Raw genomic sequence first — 14129 nt, 5'->3', positions numbered from 1 at the left:
AAGTACCCGCTAGTTAACCTCTATCGTCCAAGTGCCCACTAGTTGACCTACATAGTCAATGGGCCCACTAGTTAACCTAAATAGTGCAAGTGTCCGCTAGCTAACCTATTGTCCAAGGGACCGCTAGTTAACCTAGATAGTCCAAGTACCCGCTAGTTAACCTAGATCGTCCAATTGTCCGCTAGTTAACCTACATAGTCCAAGTGCCCGCTAGGTAACCTAGATAGTCCAAGTGCCCTTTAGGGAACCTAGGTAGTCCAAGTGCCCGCACTGGAACATACGTAGTCCAAGTCCCCATTAGTTAACCTAGATAATCCAAGTGCCTGCTAGTTAACCTAGATAGTCCAAGTGCCCGCTCGGTAACCTACATAGTCCAAGTGCCCGCTGACGAACCTACATAGTCAAAGTGCGTGATAGGGAACCTACATATTCCAAGTGCCCGTTAGGGAACCTACATAGTCCAAGTGCCCGCTGAGGAACCTACATAGTCCAAGTGCCCGATAGGGAAACTACATATTCCAAGTGCCCGTTAGGGAACCTAGATAGTCCAAGTGCCCATAGGGAACCTACATAGTCCAAGTGCCCGCTAGGTAACCTAGATAGTCCAAGGGCCCGCTAGTTAACCTACATAGTCCAAGTGCCCGGTAGTTAACTTACATAGTTCAAGTGTCCGTAAGGAACATACATAGTTCAATTGCCCGCTAGGGAAGATTCAGAGTCTAAGTGCCCCCTAGGAAACCTAGGTAGTCCAAATGGCCGCTAGGGAATCTACATAGTACAAGGACCCGCTGAGGAACCTACATAGTCCAAGTGCCCGATAGGGAACCTACATATTCCAAGTGCCCGTTAGGGAACCTAGATAGTCCAAGTGCCCATAGGGAACCTATATAGTCCAAGTGCCCGCTAGGGAACCTACATAGTCAAAGTGCCCGCTAGGGAACCTGCATTGTATAAGTGCCCCCTAATTAAACTAGATAGTCCAAGTGCCCGCTAGTTAACCTAGATAGTCCAAGTGCCCGCTAGTTAACCTAGATCATCCAAGTGCCCGCTAGTTAACCTACATAGTCCAAGTGCCTGATAGGGAACCTACAGAGTCCAAGTACCCGCGGAGGAACCTACATAGTCCAAGTGCCCATTAGGGAACCTATACAGTCCAAGTGCCCGCTAGGGAACCTACATAGTGAAAGTTCCCGCTAGGGAACCTGCATTGTGCAAGTGCCCGCTAGTTAAGCTAGATAGTCGAAGTGCCGCTAGGTAACCTAAATAGTGCAAGTGTCCCCTAGTTAGCCTACATAGTCCAAGTGCCCGCTAGTTAACATAGATAGTCCAAGTGCCCGCTAGGGAACGTACATAGTCCAAGTGCCCGCTAGGTAACCTAGATGGTGCAAGTGCCCGGTAGTTAACCTACATAGTCCAAGTGCCCGCTAGGTAACCTAGATAGTCCAAGGGCCCGCTAGTTAACCTACATAGTCCAAGTGCCTGCTAGGTAAACTACATAGTCCCTGTGCCCACTTGGTAACCTAGACAGTCCAATTGCCTGCTAGTTAACCTAGGCAGTCCAAGTACCCGATAGGGTACCTACATAGTCCAAGTGCTCGCTAGGGAACCTACATAGTCCAAGTGCTCGCTAGGCAACCTACATAGTCCAAATGCCCGTTAGTTAACCTAGATAATCAAAGTGCCTGCTAGGTAACCTAAATAGTCCAAGTGCCCGCTAGGGAACCTACATATTCCAAGTGCCCACTAGGTAACCTAGATAGTCCAATTGCCCGTTAGCTAACCTAGATAGTCGGAGTGTCCGCTAGTTAACCTAAATAGTCCAAGTGCCCGTTCGTTAACCTAGACAGTCCAAGTGCCCGCTAGGTTACCTACATAGTACAAGTGCACGTTCGTTAACCTAGATAGTCCACGTGCCCGCTGGTAACCTACATAGTCCAAGTGCCCACTAAGTAACCTAAATAATCCAAATGCCCGCTAGGGAAACTACATAGTCCAATTGCTTGCTACTTAACCTAGATAGTGCAAGTGCCCGCTAGTAAACCTAGATAGTCCAAGGGCCCGCTAGTTAATCTTGATAGTCCAAGTGCCCGCTAGTTAACCTAGATAGTCCAAGTGCCCGCTAGTTAACCTAGATCGTCGAAGTGCCCGATAGTTAACCTACATAGTCCAAGGTCAGCTAGTTAACCTAGATAGTCCAAGTGCCCGCTAGTTAACTTACATAGTCCAAGGTCAGCTAGTTAACCTAGATAGTCCAAGTGCCTGCTAGTTAACCTACATAATCCAAGGTCAGCTAGTTAACCAAGATAGTCCAAGTGCCCGCTAGTTAACCTACATAGTCCAAGAACCCGCTAGTTAACCTAGATAGTCGACGTGCCCGCTAGTTAACCTAGATCATCTAAGTGCCCTCTAGTTAACCTAGATAGTCCAAGTTACCACTAGGGGATGTACATAGTCCGAGTGCCCGCTAGGTAACATAGATAGTCCAAGTGCCCGCTAGGGTATGTACATAGTTCAAGTGCCCGCTAGGTAACCTAGATTGTCAAAGTGTCCGCTAGTTAACCTACATAGTCCAATGCCCGATAGGGAACCTACATAGTCCAAGTGCCCGCTGAGGAACCTACATAGTCCAAGTGCCCGATAGGGAACCTACATATTCCAAGTGCCCATTAGGGAACCTACATAGTCCAAGTGCCCGCTGAGAAACCTACATAGTCCAAGTGCCCGATAGAGAACCTACATATTCCAAGTGCCAGTTAGGGAACCTAGATAGTCCAAGTGCCCATAGGGAACCTATATAGTCCAAGTGCCCGCTAGGGAACCTACATAGTCAAAGTGCACGCTAGGGAACCTACATTATACAAGTGCCCGCTAATTAACCTAGATAGTCCAAGTGCCCGCTATTAACCTAGATAGTTCAAGTGCCTGCTAGTTAACCTACATTGTCCAAATGTCCGTAGGGAACTTACATAGTCACAGTGCCCGCTAGGGAACCTGCATTGTGCAAGTGAACGCTAGTTAACCTAGATAGTCCAAGTGCCCGCTAGTTAACCTAGATAGTCGAAGTGCCCGATAGTTAACCTACATAGTCCAAGGTCAGCTAGTTAACCTAGATAGTCCAAGTGCCCGCTAGTTAACCTATATAGTCCAAGTGCCCGTTCGTTAACCTAGATAGTCCAAGTGCCCGCTAGGTAACCTAGATCGTCCAATTGTCCGCTAGTTAACCTACATAGTCCAAGTGCCCGCTAGGTAACCTAGATAGTCCAAGTGCCCGTTAGGGAACCTACATAGTCCAAGTGCCCGCTGAGGAACCTACATAGTCCAAGTGCCCGATAGAGAACCTACATATTCCAAGTGCCCGTTAGGGAACCTAGATAGACCAAGTGCCCGTAGGGAACCTATATAGTCCAAGTGCCCGCTAGAGAACCTACATAGTCAAAGTGCCCGCCAGGGAACCTGCATTGTATATGCCCGCTAATTAACCTAGATAGTCCAAGTGCCCGCTAGTTATCCTAGATAGTCCAAGTGCCCCCTAATTAACCTTGATCATCCAAGTGCCCGCTAGTTAACCTACATAGTCCAAGTGCCTGATAGGGAACCTACATAGTCCAAGTGCCCGCTAGGGAACCTACATAGTCAAAGTGCCCGCTAGGGATCCTGCATTGTGCAAGTGCCCGCTAGTTAAGCTAGATAGTCGAACTGCCGCTAGGTAACCTAAATAGTGCAAGTGTCCCCTAGTTAACCTACATAGTCCAAGTGCCCGCTAGTTAACATTGATAGTCCAAGTGCCCGCTAGGGAACGTACATAGTCCAAGTGCCCGCTAGGTAACCTAGATGGTGCAAGTTCCCGGTAGTTAACCTACATAATCCAAGTGCCCGCTAGGTAACCTAGATAGTCCAAGTTCCCGGTAGTTAACTTACATAGTTCAAGTGTCCGTAAGGAACATACATAGTTCAAGTGTCCGCTAGGGAACATACAGAGTCTAAGTGCCCCCTAGGGAACCTAGGTGGTCCAAGTGCCCGCTAGGGAATCTACATAGTCCAAGGGCCCGCTAGTTAATGTAGATAGTCCAAGTGCCGCTAGTTAATCTACATAGTTCAAGGGCCCGCTAGTTAACCTACATAGTCCAAGTACCCGCTAGTTAACCTAGATCGTCCAAGCGTCCCTAGTTAACCTACATAGTACAATTGCCCGCTAGGGAACCTACGTAGTCCAAGTGCCTGCTAGGGAACCTACATAGTCCAGGTGACCGCTCTGGAACATGCATAGTAGAAGTGCCCGCTAGGGAATCTACATAGTCCAAGGGCCCGCTAGTTAATGTAGATAGTCCAAGTGCCGCTAGTTAATCTACATAGTTCAAGGGCCCGCTAGTTAAGCTAATTAGTCCAAGTACCCGCTAGTTAACCTAGATCGTCCAAGTGCCCGCTAGTTAACCTACATAGTACAAGTGCCCGCTAGGGAACCTACGTAGTCCAAGTGCCTGCTAGGGAACCTACATAGTCCAAGTGACCGCTCTGGTACATGCATAGTAGAAGTGCCCGCTAAGGAATCTACATAGTCCAAGGGCCCGCTAGTTAACGTAGATAGTCCAAGTGCCGCTAGTTAATCTACATAGTCCAAGGGCCCGCTAGTTAACCTACATAGTCCAAGTACCCGCTAGTTAACCTAGATCGTCCAAGTGCCCGCTAGTTAACCTACATAGTCCAAGGGCCCGCTAGTTAACATAGATAGTCCAAGTGCCCGCTAGGGAACGTACATAGTCCAAGTGCCGGCTAGGTAACCTTGATGGTGCAAGTGCCCGGTTGTTAACCTACATAGTCCAAGTGCCCGCTAGGTAACCTAGATAGTCCAAGGGCCCGCTAGTTAACCTACATAGTCCAAGTGCCCGGTAGTTAACTTACATAGTTCAAGTGTCCGTAAGGAACATACATAGTTCAAGTGCCCGCTAGGAAACATACAGAGTCTAAGTGCCCCCTAGGGAACCTAGGTAGTCCAAGTGCCCGGTAGGGAATCTACATAGTCCAAGGGCCCGCTAGTTAATGTAGATAGTCCAAGTGCCGCTAGTTAATCTACATAGTTCAAGGACCCGCTAGTTAACCTACATAGTCCAAGTACCCGCTAGTTAACCTAGATCGTCCAAGTGTCCGCTAGTTAACCTACATAGTACAAGTGACCGCTAGGGAACCTACGTAGTCCAAGTGCCTGCTAGGGAACCTACATAGTCCAAGTGACCGCTCTGGAACATGCATAGTAGAAGTGCCCGCTAGGGAATCTACATAGTCCAAGGGCCCGCTAGTTAATGTAGATAGTCCAAGTGCCGCTAGTTAATCTACATAGTTCAAGGGCCCGCTAGTTGACCTACATAGTCCAAGTACCTGCTAGTTAACCTAGATCGTCCAAGTGCCCGCTAGTTAACCTACATAGTCCAAAGGCCCGCTAGTTAACCTACATAGTCCAAGGGCCCGATAGGGAACCTACATATTCCAAGTGCCCGTTAGGGAACCTAGATAGTCCAAGTGCCCATAGGGAACCTATATAGTCCAAGTGCCCGCTAGGGAACCTGCATTGTGCAAGTGAACGCTAGTTAACCTAGATAGTCCAAGTGCCCGCTAGTTAACCTAGATCGTCGAAGTGCCCGATAGTTAACCCACATAGTCCAAGGTCAGCTAGTTAACCTAGATAGTCCAAGTGCCCGCTAGTTAACCTACATAGTCCAAGTGCCCATTCGTTAACCTAGTTAGTCCAAGTGCCCGTTAGGTATCCAAGATAGTCCAAGTGCCCGCTAGGTAACTTACATAGTCCAAATGCCTGATAGGGAACCTACATAGTCCAAGTGCCCACAAAGGAACCTACATAGTCCAAATGCCCGATAGGGAACCTACATATTCCAAGTGCCCGTAGGGAACCTTTATATTCCAAGTGCCCGCTAGGGAACTTACATAGTCCAAGTGCCCGCTAGGGAGCCTGCATTGTGCAAGTGCCCGCTAGTTAACCTAGATAGTCCAAGTGCCCGCTAGTTAAATTACATAGTCCAAGGTCAGCTAGTTAACCTAGATAGTCCAAGTGCCTGCTAGTTAACCTACATAATCCAAGGTCAGCTAGTTAACCAAGATAGTCCAAGTGCCCGCTAGTTAACCTACATAGTCCAAGAACCCGCTAGTTAAACTAGATAGTCCAAGTGCCCGCTAGGTAACCTAGATATTCCAAGTTCCTGTTAGTTAACCTAGATAATCCAAATACCCGCTAGGTAACCTACATAGTCCAAGTGCCCTTTCGTTAACCTAGATAGTCCAAGTGCCCGCTAGGTAACCTACATAGTCAAAGGGTCCGCTAGGTAATCTATATAGTTCAAGTGCCCGTTCCCTAACCTAGATAGTCCAACTGCCCGCTGTGCAACATTCATAGTCCAATTGCACGCTAGTTAACCTACATAGTCCAAGTGCCCTCTAGGTAACCTAGATAGTCCAAGTGCCCGCTAGGTAACTTACATAGTCCAATTGCCCGCTAGGCAAACTAGATAGTCCAAGTGCCCGTTCGTTAACCTAGATAGCCAAGTGCCCTCTAGGTAACCTAGACAGTCCAAGTGTCTGCTAGGTAACCTACATAGTCCAAATGCCCGTTTGTTAACCTACATAGTCCAAGGGCCCACTAGTTAACCTAGATCGTCCAAGTGTCCTCTAGTTAACCTACATAGTCCAAGTGCACGCTAGTTAACCTACATAGTCCAAGTGCCGCTAGGTAATCTATAGTGCAAGTGTCCCCTAGTTAACCTACATAGTCCAAGTGCCCCGTAGTTAACATAGATAGTCCAAGTGCCCACTGGTTAGCATAGATTGTCCAAGTGCCCGCTAGGGAACGTACATAGTCCAAGTGACCGCTAGGTAACCTAGATAGTGCATGTGCCCGGTAGTTAACCTACATACTCCAAGTACCCGCTAGGTAACCTAGATAGTCCAAGGGCCCGCTAGTTAACCTACATAATCCAAGTGCCAGGTAGTTAACCTACATAGTCCAAGTGCCTGCCAGGGAACCTACATAGTTCAAGTGTCCGTAGGGAACATACAGAGTCCAAGTGCCCGCTAGGGAATCTACATAGTCCAAGGGCCCGCTAGTTAACATAGACAGTCCAAGTGCTGCTAGATAATCTACATAGTCCAAGGGCCCGCTCGTTAATCTACATAGTCCAAGTACCCGCTAGTTAACCTAGATCGTCCAAGTGCACGCTAGGGAACCTACATATCAAAGTGCCCACTAGGGAACCTACATTGTCCAAGTGTCTGCTAGTTAACCTAGATAGTCCAAGTGCCCGCTAGGGAACCTACATAGTCAAAGTGCCCACTAGGGAACCTACATAGTCCAAGTGCCCACTACTTAACCTAGATAGTCCAAGTGCCCGCTAGTTAAACAGGATCATCAAAGTGCCCTCTACTTAAGTTACATAGTCCAAAGGCTTGCTAGTTAACCTACATAGAGCAAGGGCCCGCTAGTTAACCTTGATAGTCCAAGTGCCCGCTAGTTAACCTACATAGTCCAAGTTCCAGCTAGGTAACCTAGACAGTCCAATTGCCCCCTAGTTAACCTAGACAGTCCAAGTACCTGACAGGGAACCTACATAGTCCAAGTGCTCGCTAGGGAACCTACATAGTCCAAGTGCTCACTAGGCAACCTACATAGTCCAAGTGCCCGTTAGTTATCCTAGATAGTCAAAGTGCCTGCTAGGTAACCTAAATAGTCCAAGTGCCCGCAAGGGAACCTACATAGTCCAAGTGCCCGCAAGGGAACCTACATAGTCCAAGTGCCCGCTAGGTAACCTAGATAGTCCAATTGCCCATTAGCTAACCTAGATAGTCGAAGTGTCCCCTAGTTAACCTACATAGTCCAAGTGCCCGTTCGTTAACGTAGATAGGCCAAGTGCCCGCTAGGTAACCTAGACAGTCCAAGTGCCCTCTAGGTTACCTACATGGTCCAAGTGCACGTTCGTTAACCTAGATAGTCCAAGTGCCCGCTGGTAACCTACATAGTCCAATGGCCCGCTAGGTAACCTTGATAGTCCAAGTGTCTTCTAGTTAACCTACATAGTCCAAGTGCCCGCTAGGTAACCTACATAATCCAAGTGCACAATAGGTAACCTAAATAATCCAAATGCCCGCTAGGGAAATTACATAGTCCAAGTGCCCGCTGGTTAACCTAGATTGTCCAAGTGCCCGCTAGTAAACCTAGATAGTCCAAGGGCCCGCTAGTTAATCTAGATAGTCCAAGTGCCCGCTAGTTAACCTAGATAGTCCAAGGGCCCGCTAGTTAACCTACATAGTCCAAGTGTCCGATAGGGAACCTACATAATCCATGTGCCCGCTAGGGACCCTACATAGTCCAAGTGCCCGCTAGGGAACTTGCATAGTCCAAGGGCCCGCTAGGGAATCTACATAGTCCAAGTGCCCGTTAGTTAACCTAGATAGTCCAACAGCCCGCTAGGTTACCTACATACTCCAAGAACCCGCTAGGTAACGTAGATAGTTCAAGTGCCAGCTAGGTAAAATAAATAGTCCAAGTGCCCGCTAGGTATCCTACAAAATCTAAGTGCCCGCTAGGTTTTCTATGTAGTCCAAATGCCCGCTAGGGAATCTACATAGTCCAAGGGCCCGCTAGTTAACGTAGATAGTCCAAGTGCCGCTAGTTAATCTACATAGTCCAAGGGCCCGCTAGTTAACCTACATAGTCCAAGTACTCGCTAGTTAACCTAGATCGTCCAAGTGCCCGCTAGGTAACCTACATAGCCCAAGGGCCCGCTAGTTAACCTACATAGTCCAAGGGCCCGCTAGCTAACCTACAAAGTCTAAGTGCCCGCTAGGTTATCTATATAGTCCAAATGCCCGCTAGGGAACCTACATAGTCCAAGTGCCCGCTAGTTAACCTAGATCGTCCAAGTGCCCACTAGTTAACCTACATAGTGCAAGAGCCCGCTAGTTAAGCTAGATCGGGCAAGTGTCTGCTAGTTAACCTACATAGTCCAAGTGCCAGTTAGCTAACCTAGATTGTCCAAGGGCTCCTAGTGGACCTACATAGTCCAAGTGCCCGCTATTTAACCTAGATAGTCCTAGTGCCCGTTAGTTAACCTAGGGTGTCCAAGTACCCACTAGGGGACGTACTTAGTCCAAGTGCCCGTTAGTTAACCTAGATAGTCCAAGTGCCCGCTATTTAACATTGATCATCCAAGTGCCCGCTAGTTAACCTAGATAGTCCAAGTGCACGCTAGTTAACCTAGATAGTCCAAGTGCACGCTAGTTAACCTAGATAGTCCAAGTACCCTCGAGTTAACCTATATCGTCCAAGGGCCCGCTAGTTAACGTACGTAGACAAAGGTCCGCTAGTTAACCTAGATACTCCAAGTGCTCGCTAGTTAACCTACATAGTCCAAGTGCCCGCTAGTTAACCTAGATAGTCCAAGTGCCCGTTCGTTAACCTAGATAGTCCAAGTGCCAGCTAGGTAACCTAGACTGTCCAAGTGCCCGCTAGGTTAGCTACATATTCCAAGTTCCCATTCGTTAACCTAGATAGTCCAAGTGCCCGCTGGTAACCTACATAGTCCAATGGCCCGCTAGGTAACCTTGATAGTCCAAGTGCCTTCTAGTTAACCTACATAGTCCAAGTGCCCGCTAGGTAACCTACATAATCCAAGTGCACAATAGGTAACCTAAATAATCCAAATGCCCGCTAGGGAAACTACATAGTCCAAGTGCCCGCTAGTTAACCTAGATAGTCCAAGTGCCCGCTAGTAAACCTAGATAGTCAAAGGGCCCGCTAGTTAATCTAGATAGTCCAAGTGCCCGCTAGTTAACCTAGATAGTCCAAGGGCCCGCTAGTTAACCTACATAGTCCAAGTGCCCGATAGGGAACCTACATAATCCAAGTGCCCGCTAGGGAACCTACATAGTCCAAGTGCCCGCTAGGGAACTTACATAGTCCAAGGGCCCGCTAAGGAAACTACATAGTCCAAGTGCCCGCTAGGGAACTTACATAGTCCAAGGGCCCGCTAGGGAACCTACATAGTCCAAGTGCCCGTTAGTTAACCTAGATAGTCCAAGTGCCCGCTTGGTAACCTAGATAGTGCAACAGCCCGCTAGGTAACCTACATACTCTAAGAACCCGCTGGGTAACGTTGATAGTTCAAGTGCCAGCTAGGTAACCTAGATAGTCCAAGTGCGCGCTAGGTAACCTAAAAAATCTAAGTGCCCGCTAGGTTATCTATGCAGTCCAAATGCCCGCTAGGGAATCTACATAGTCCAAGGGCCCGCTAGTTAACGTAGATACTCCAAGTGCCGCTAGTTAATCTACATAGTCCAAGTACCCGCTAGTTAACCTAGATCGTCCAAGTGCCCGCTAGGTAACCTACATAGCCCAAGGGCCCGCTAGCTAACCTACAAAATCTAAGTGCCCGCTAGGTTATCTATATAGTCCAAATGCCTGCTAGGGAACCTACATACTCCAAGTGCCCGCTAGTTAACCTACATCGTCCAAGTGCCCGCTAGTTAACCAACATAGTCAATGGGCCCACTAGTTAACCTACATAGTGCAAGAGCCCGCTAGTTAACCTGGATCGTGCAAGTGTCTGCTAGTTAGCCTACACAGTCCAAGTGCCAGTTAGCTAACCTAGATAGTCCAAGGGCCCGCTAGTTGACCTACATAGTCCAAGTGCCCGCTATTTAACCTAGATAGTCCTAGTGCCCGTTAGTTAACCTAGGGTGTCCAAGTGCCCACTAGGGGACGTACTTAGTCCAAGTGCCCGTTAGCTAACCTAGATAGTCCAAGTGCCCGCTAGTTAACATTGATCATCCAAGTGCCCGCTATTTAACCTAGATAGTCCAAGTGCCCTCTAGTTAACCTATATCGTCCAAGTGCCCGCTAGTTAACCTACATAGTCCAAGGTCCGCTAGTTAACCTAGATAGTCCAAGTGCCCGCTAGTTAACCTACATAGTGCAAGGGCCCGCTAGTTGACCTAGATAGTCCAAGTTCACGCTAGTTAACCTAGATAGTCACAGTGCCCGCTAGTTAACCTAAGTAGTACAAATGTCTGATAGGGATCTTACATAGTCCAAGTGACCGCTAGTTAACCTACATAGTCCAAGTCCCCGCTAGGTAACCTAGACAGTCCAAGTGACCATTATGTTACCTACATAGTCCAAGTGCCCGTTCGTTAACCTACATAGTCCAATTGCCCGCTAGGTAACGTAGATAGCCCAAGTGCCCGCTAGGGAACGTACATAGTCCAAGTGCCCTCTAGGTAACCTAGATAGTCCAAGTGCCCGCTAGTTAACCCATATAGTCCAAGTGCGTGCTAGGTAAACTACATAGTCCAAGTGCCCACTAGGAAACCCACAGTCCAATTGCAAGCTAGTTAACCTAGACAGTCCAAGTACCCGATAGGAGACCTACATAGTCCAAGTGCCCGCTAGGAACCTACATAGTCCATGTGCTCGCTAGGCAACCCACATAGTCCAAGTGCCCGTTAGTTGACCTAGATAGTCAAAGTGCCTGCTAGGTAATCTAAATAGTCCAAGTGCCCGCTAGCTAACCTAGATAGTCCAATTGCCCGTTGGCTAACCTAGATAGTCGAAGTGTCCGCTAGTTAAGCAACATAGTCCAAGTGTCCATTCGTTAACCAGATAGGCCAAGTGCCCGCTAGGTAACCAAGATAGTCCAAGTGCCCGCTAGGGTATGTACATAGTTCAAGTGCCCGCTAGGTAACCTAGATTGTCCAAGTGTCCGCTAGTTAACCTACATAGTACAAGTGCCCGCTAGGTAATGTAGATAATCCAAGGGCCTGCTAGTTAACCTACATAGTCCAAGTGCCCGCTGAGGAACCTACATAGTCCAAGTTCCCGATAGGGAACCTGTATATTCCAAGTGCCCGTTAGGGAACCTAGATAGTCCAAAGGCCCATAGGGAACCTATACAATCCAAGTGCCCGCTAGGGAACATACATAGTCAAAGTGCTCGCTAGGGAACCTACATTGTGCAAGTGCCCGCTAGGCAACCTAGATAGTCCAAGTGCCCGCTAGTTAACCTACATAGTCCAAGGTCAGCTAGTTAACCTAGATAGTCCATGTGACCGCTTGTTAACCTACATAGTCCAAGGTCAGCTAGTTAACCTAGATAGTCCAAGTGCCCGCTAGTTAACCTACATAGTCCAAGAACCCGCTAGTTAACCTAGATATTCCAAGTGCCCGCTAGTTAACCTAGATCGTCCAAGTGTCCGCTAGTTAACCTACATAGTCCAAGTTCCCGCTAGGTAACCTACACAGTCCAATTGCCCCCTAGTTAACCTAGACAGACCAAGTACCTGATAGGGAACCTACATAGTCCAAGTGCTCGCTAGGGAACCTACATAATCCAAGTGCTCACTAGGCAACCTACATAGTCCAAGTGCCCGTTAGTTAACCTAGATAGTCAAAGTGCCTGCTAGGTAACCTAAATAGTCCAAGTACCCGCAAGGGAACCTACATAGTCCAAGTGCCCGCTAGGTAACCTAGATAGTCCAATTGCCCATTAGCTAACCTAGATAGTCGAAGTGTCCCCTAGTTAACCTACATAGTCCAAGTGCCCGTTCGTTAACGTAGATAGGCCAAGTGCCCGCTAGGTAACCTAGACAGTCCATGTGCCCGCTGGTTACCTACATAGCCCAAGTGCACGTTCGTTAACCTAGATAGTCCAAGTGCCCGCTGGTAACCTACATAGTCCAATGGCCCGCTAGGTAACCTTGATAGTCCAAGTGCCTTCTAGTTAACCTACATAGTCCAAGTGCTCGCTAGGTAACCTACATAATCCAAGTGCACAATAGGTAACCTAAATAATCCAAATGCCCGCTAGAGAAACTATATAGTCCAAGTGCCCGCTAGTTAACCTAGATAATCCAAGTGCCCGCTAGTAAACCTAGATAGTCCAAGTGCCCCATAGGGAACCTACATAATCCAAGTGCCCGCTAGGGAACCTACATAGTCCAAGTCCCCGCTGGGGAACTTACATAGTCCAAGGGCCCGCTAGGGAAACTACATAGTCCAAGTGCGCGCTAGGGAACTTACATAGTCCAAGGGCCCGCTAGGGAACCTACATAGTCCAAGTGCCCGTTAGTTAACCTAGATAGTCAAAGTGCCCGCTTGGTAACCTAGATAGTCCAACAGCCCGCTAGGTAACCTACATACTCCAAGAACCCGCTAGGTAACGTTGATAGTTCAAGTGCCAGCTAGGTAACCTAGATAGTCCAAGTGCCCGCTAGGTAACCTACCAAATCTAATTGCCCGCTAGGTTATCTATGTAGTCCAAATGCCCGCTAGGGAATCTACATAGTCCAAGGGCCCGCTAGTTAACGTAGATAGTCCAAGTGCCGCTAGTTAATCTACATAGTCCAAGGGCCCGCTAGTTAACCTACATAGTCCAAGTACCCGCTAGTTAACCTAGATCGTCCAAGTGCCCGCTTGGTAACCTAGATAGTGCAACAACCCGCTAGGTAACCTACTTACTCCAAGAACCCGCTGGGTAACGTAGATAGTTCAAGTGCCTGCTAGGTAACCTAGATAGTCCAAGTGCGCGCTAGGTAACCTAAAAAATCTAAGTGCCCGCTAGGTTATCTATGTAGTCCAAATGCCCGCTAGGGAATCTACATAGTCCAAGGGCCCGCTAGTTAACGTAGATAGTCCAAGTGCCGCTAGTTAATCTACATAGTCCAAGTACCCGCTAGTTAACCTAGATCGTCCAAGTGCCCGCTAGGTAACCTACATAGCCCAAGGGCCCGCTAGCTAACCTACAAAATCTAAGTGCCCGTTAGGTTATCTATATAGTCCAAATGCCTGCTAGGGAACCTACATACTCCAAGTGCCCGCTAGTTAACCTACATCGTCCAAGTGCCCACTAGTTAACCAACATAGTTAATGGGCCCACTAGTTAACCTACATAGTGCAAGAGCCCGCTAGTTAACCTGGATCGTGCAAGTGTCTGCTAGTTAGCCTACACAGTCCAAGTGCCAGTTAGCTAACCTAGATAGTCCAAGGACCCGCTAGTTGACCTACATAGTCCAAGTGCCCGCTATTTAACCTAGATAGTCCTAGTGCCCGTTAGTTAACCTAGGGTGTCCAAGTG

The sequence above is a fragment of the Tenrec ecaudatus genome (assembly GCF_050624435.1).
Source record: "Tenrec ecaudatus isolate mTenEca1 chromosome 2 unlocalized genomic scaffold, mTenEca1.hap1 SUPER_2_unloc_8, whole genome shotgun sequence".
NCBI lineage: Eukaryota > Metazoa > Chordata > Mammalia > Afrosoricida > Tenrecidae > Tenrec > Tenrec ecaudatus.
This window is presented reverse-complemented; position numbering follows the sequence as displayed.